Here is a 5,811-nt window from a genome sequence, read left to right on the forward strand (position 1 = left end):
ACTAGGGATGACAATACACACAACACATGTTACTATGGGAAATAAGAATTACTGTGGGTATCTATGTCTTTCTTAACATTGTGTTTTTTTGTACCCTGCATCTGAAAGTAATTGGATGTATTTATGCTATTACTTCTAAATGTCAAGTCTTGTCTTGCTACACTACTGTACAACAAAACAGCACTGCTCGGGATTTCTGACCCTCAAGCAGAGATGGAGAATGGTATATACACACAACATTACTGGCTGTTATTTTTTTTTTAGAAAGAACAGTTTATGATTTATTCAGACTAGATTTATGATTTACAAAATGATTTAAAGTGAAAATAAAAGACAGTATATACTGTATTACGTTAAAAAAAAAATTGCACATCATCAGTAAAAATTGTAATTCGCCAATATAATAAAAATGTAAATTGTTTCTCTTTCAAGACTGCATCAATATGAACTCGTTTTATTTGAAGTCACATACTGTATCTTACATGTAATACTGCTTTGCTTTCGTCTTACGACTCATAACACTTTAGAAGAAGTGAACTAGTTTGAATAGATGGATCAGCTGATTACCGTAATTTCCGGACTATTAAGCGCACCGCAAGTTGGGGCTTTATAGTCCGGAATTTACGGTAGTACAGGTGTGAAGAAAGAAAGCGTGTCTGTTATCTGCTCTAACTTCTAGCCAGCTGATTATTACACAGCACAAACTCAATGTTATCAGGACAACCGTTTAAATACACATGAATTATGCTTAAAAGGAGAACTAGTCTATTTGCCACAAGAGATTTCATCAGATTTTAGGATTAGATATGGTAATAAAAGTGGTGCGGTAAGTGAAGGCACCCGGTATTGGGAATTTAGGTAACACACACACACACACACACACGCATGCGCACGCGCACGCGCACGCACACGCACACACACACACACACACACGCGCGCACACGCGCACACGCACGCACACACGCACACACACACACCTATGATCCACATGTTCTTGTTGTCCCGTCTACCTCCTTCTTTCGTGTTGGCTAAAGAGCAGACAGAGCCATCACACGTGTTGGTTAAAGAGCAGACAGAGCCATCACAAGGGTTGGCTAAAGAGCAGACAGAGCCATCACAAGGGTTGGCTAAAGAGCAGACAGAGCCATCACACGTGTTGTCTAAAGAGCAGACAGAGCCATCACAAGGGTTGGCTAAAGAGCAGACAGAGCCATCACAAGGGTTGGCTAAAGAGCAGACAGAGCCATCACACGTGTTGGCTAAAGAGCAGACAGAGCCATCACACGTGTTGGCTAAAGAGCAGACAGAGCCATCATACGTGTTGGCTAAAGAGCAGACAGAGCCATCACAAGGGTTGGCTAAAGAGCAGACAGCACCATCATACGTGTTGGCTAAAGAGCAGACAACACCATCACGCGTGTTGTCTAAAGAGCAGACAACACCATCACGCGTGTTGGCTATAGAGCAGACAGCACCTGTTGGCTAAAGAGCATGCCACCTAACAGTTTGGACATACTGTTAGTGTACTGCAGATTTTCCAGCTTCAGCTAAAAGCAAATTAATCATGTTTAGAAACCATAAAACTGAAATGAACCAACAGTATAGAGAATGTTGATAAGACTTGATTGTGTTGACAATTGGCATCAGTAAGGCAGCAGCACCCTTGTGTACACTAAGAGAAACGATGTCTGACGTTCGACAATTAGGTGTCCACATACTTTTGGTCATGTAGTGTATTTGAAGATATCACACTGACACACACAGGCTAGGAAACAAGGTGGCGTTCCAGTAAAAAGGCCCACTGAGGACACAGACTAGGAAACAAGGTGGCGTTCCAGTAAAAAGGCCCACTGAGGACACAGACTAGGAAACAAGGTGGCGTTCCAGTAAAAAAAACCACTGAGGACACAGACTAGGAAACAAGGTGGCATTCCAGTAAAAAAACCCACTGAGGACACAGACTAGGAAACAAGGTGGCGTTCCAGTAAAAAGACCCACTGAGGACACAGACTAGGAAACAAGGTGGCGTTCCAGTAAAAAGGCCCACTGAGGACACAGACTAGGAAACAAGGTGGCGTTCCAGTAAAAAAACCCACTGAGGACACAGACTAGGAAACAAGGTGGCGTTCCAGTAAAAAGGCCCACTGAGGACACAGACTAGGAAACAAGGTGGCGTTCCAGTAAAAAGGCCCACTGAGGACACAGACTAGGAAACAAGGTGGCGTTCCAGTAAAAAGGCCCACTGAGGACACAGACTAGGAAACAAGGTGGCGTTCCAGTAAAAGAGCGTGACGTCTACAATCTCTCTGTCTCTAAAGAGATGTCAATTGGTGTGTGAGGTCAAAAATAACAAAAGTTGTATTACAAAAGAGCAAACACGTCAAAAGAATAATTGTCTTTTGATTTAGCAATGAGTCATGTGAGATATGAAAATAATGCTGGAGATTTCCTCATATCAAATCAAATCAAATGTTATTGGTCACATACACATGGTTAGCAGATGTTAATGCGAGTGTAGCAAAAATGCTTGTGCTTCTAGTTCAGTAATATCTAACAAGTAATCTAACAATTCCACAACAACTACCTGACATAAGTAAGCATTTCACTGTAAGGTCTACTACACCTGTTGTATTCAGCATTTCACTGTAAGGTCTACTACACCTGTTGTATTCAGCATTTCACTGTAAGGTCTACACCTGTTGTATTCGGCGCATGTGACAAATAAAACTTGATTTGATTTGATACACACAAATCTAAAAGGATGGAAAAAGAACATGTACATATAAATATATGGATGGCCGAGCGCCATAGGCAAGGTGTAATAGATGGTATAAAATACAGTATATACATATGAGATGAGTAATATAAGATACAGAAACATTGTTAAAGTGGGGTTATTTAAAGTGACTAGTGATCCATTTATTAAATTGGCCAATGATTAAGTCTGTATGTAGGCAGCAGCCTCTCTGTGTTAGTGATGGCTGTTTAACAGTCTGATGGCCTTGAGATAGAAGCTGTTTTTCAGTCTCTCGGTCCCAGCTTTGATGCACCTGTACTGACCTCGCCTTCTGGATGATAGCGGGGTGAACAGGCAGTGGTTCAGGTGGTTGTTGTCCTTGATTATCTTTTTGGCCTTCCTGTGACATCGGGTGCTGTAGGTGTCATGGAGGGCAGGTAGTTTGCCCCCGGTGATGCAGACCGCACCACCCTCTGGAGAGCCTTGCGGTTGAGGGCGGTGCAGTTGCCGTACCAGGAAAGCGATATAGCCCGACAGGATGCTCTCAATTGTGCATCTGTAAAAGTTTGTGAGGGTTTTAGGTGACAAGCCAAATTTCTTCAGCCTTCTGAGGTTGAAGAGGCTCTGTTGCGCCTTCTTCACCACGCTGTCTGTGTGGGTGGACCATTTCAGTTTGTCCGTGATGTACGCCGAGGAACTTAAAACTCTCCACTTTCTTCACTACTGTCCCGTCGATGTGGATGGGGGGCTGCTCCCTCTGCTGTTTCCTGAAGTCCACGATCATCTCCTTCGTTTTGTTGGCATTGAGTGAGAGGTTGTTTTCCTGACACCACTCTCTGAGTGTCCTCACCCTGTAGGCCTCACCCTCTCGTCGTTGTTGATAATCAAGCCCAATACTGTTGTGTCGACTGCAAACTTGATGATTGAGTTGGAGGCGTGCATGTCCACGCAGTCATGGCCTCAAGCTTACTGATGAGCTTGGTGGGTACTATGGTGTTGAATGCTGAGCTGTAGTCAATGAACAGAGACCTGGCCAATACAAACTGAACAGCCTCACAATCCCAGAGGCCTGGCCAATACAAACTGAACAGCCTCACAATCCCAGAGGCCTGGCCAATACAAACTGAACAGCTTCACAAGCCCAGAGGCCTGGCCAATACAAACTGAACAGCCTCACAATCCCAGAGGCCTGGCCAATACAAACTGAACAGCTTCACAAGCCCAGAGGCCTGGCCAATACAAACTGAACAGCTTCACAATCCCAGAGGCCTGGCCAATACAAACTGAACAGCTTCACAATCCCAGAGGCCTGGCCAATACAAACTGAACAGCTTCACAATCCCATAGACCTGGCCAATACAAACTGAACAGCTTCACAAGCCCAGAGGCCTGGCCAATACAAACTGAACAGCTTCACAATCCCAGAGGCCTGGCCAATACAAACTGAACAGCTTCACAATCCCAGAGGCCTGGCCAATACAAACTGAACAGCTTCACAATCCCAGAGGCCTGGCCAATACAAACTGAACAGCTTCACAATCCCAGAGGCCTGGCCAATACAAACTGAACAGCCTCACAATCCCAGAGGCCAGGCCAATACAAACTGAACAGCTTCACAATCCCAGAGGCCAGGCCAATACAAACTGAACAGCCTCACAATCCCAGAGACCTGGCCAATACAAACTGAACAGCCTCACAATCCCAGAGGCCTGGCCAATACAAACTGAACAGCTTCACAAGCCCAAAGGCCTGGCCAATACAAACTGAACAGCCTCACAATCCCAGAGGCCAGGCCAATACAAACTGAACAGCTTCACAATCCCAGAGGCCTGGCCAATACAAACTGAACAGCCTCACAATCCCAGAGGCCTGGCCAATACAAACTGAACAGCTTCACAATCCCAGAGGCCAGGCCAATACAAACTGAACAGCCTCACAATCCCAGAGGCCTGGCCAATACAAACTGACTGTATGTGTTACTATAATAGGGATATATTACCGTTTAAGTTTGTTGTATTTAACATTGGACAATATAACATGGAATGATATGCATTGGGACCTTGAATGGAAACATCTCATATTAGACAATGATTTCATGGGTTTACTTCATCACGTGATGTATTATATTGTATACGTGTATACGCCCCTTAGCAGAGACTTTTATCCATAGCGACTTACAGTCATACGTGCTTGTGTGCACTTGAATCCCAGAATGAAGGCAGACACCTTCTGGTAAAACACTTTGTAACACTACGAGGAAAGCTCCAGTATTCTTTTCATATCTCACATGACTCATTTCGAAAATCAAAAGACAATTATTCTTTTGACTTTGTTTGCTCTTTTGAGAGATTGTAGATATCACATTTTTTTTACTGGAACGCCACCTTGCTTCCTACTCTGTGTCCTCAGTGTGTCTTTTTACTGGAACGCCACCTTGCTTCCTACTCTGTGTCCTCAGTGTGTCTTTTTACTGGAACGCCACCTTGCTTCCTACTCTGTGTCCTCAGTGTGTCTTTTTACTGGAACGCCACCTTGCTTCCTACTCTGTGTCCTCAGTGTGACATCTTTTGGGTACTCTACATTGACCAACAATTATGTGGACTCCTGCTTGTCGAACATCTCGTTCCAAAATCGAATCAAATAAAATAAAATAAAAATCGGATCAAATGTTATTAGTCACATGCGCCGAATACAACAGGTGTAGGTAGACCTTACAGTGAAATGCTGAATACAACAGGTGTAGGTAGACCTTACAGTGAAATGCTGAATACAACAGGTGTAGTAGACCTCACAGTGAAATGCTGAATACAGCAACACAAACAACAATGCAGTTTAAACAAAATATGAAAATTAATAAGAAATAAAAGGAATAAGTAATTAAAGAGCAGCAGTAAATAACAACAGCAAGGCTATATACAGGGTATTAAGGTACAGAGTCAATGTGGAGGCTATATACAGGGTGTTAAGGTACAGAGTCAATGTGGAGGCTATATACAGGGTGTTACGGTACAGAGTCAATGTGGAGGCTATATACAGGGGGTACCGGTACAGAGTCAATGTGGAGGCTATATACA

The 5,811-nt window shown here is 43.7% G+C and overlaps 1 protein-coding gene across 1 annotated transcript in view; it reads left to right on the top strand.

Moving 5' to 3' along the window:
- The window catches only part of duox (dual oxidase), a gene marked incomplete in the record, with an annotated part of 33,717 nt that extends 33,325 nt beyond the window's left edge, over positions 1 to 392 (top strand). The window contains 1 exon segment of the mRNA XM_029759485.1: positions 1 to 392. This exon segment is cut by the window's left edge and continues 167 nt beyond it.
- Positions 393 to 5,811: the final 5,419 nt, after the last annotated feature.

Source organism: Salmo trutta, chromosome 7 (genome assembly GCF_901001165.1).
Source record: "Salmo trutta chromosome 7, fSalTru1.1, whole genome shotgun sequence".
Taxonomy (NCBI): Eukaryota; Metazoa; Chordata; class Actinopteri; order Salmoniformes; family Salmonidae; genus Salmo; species Salmo trutta.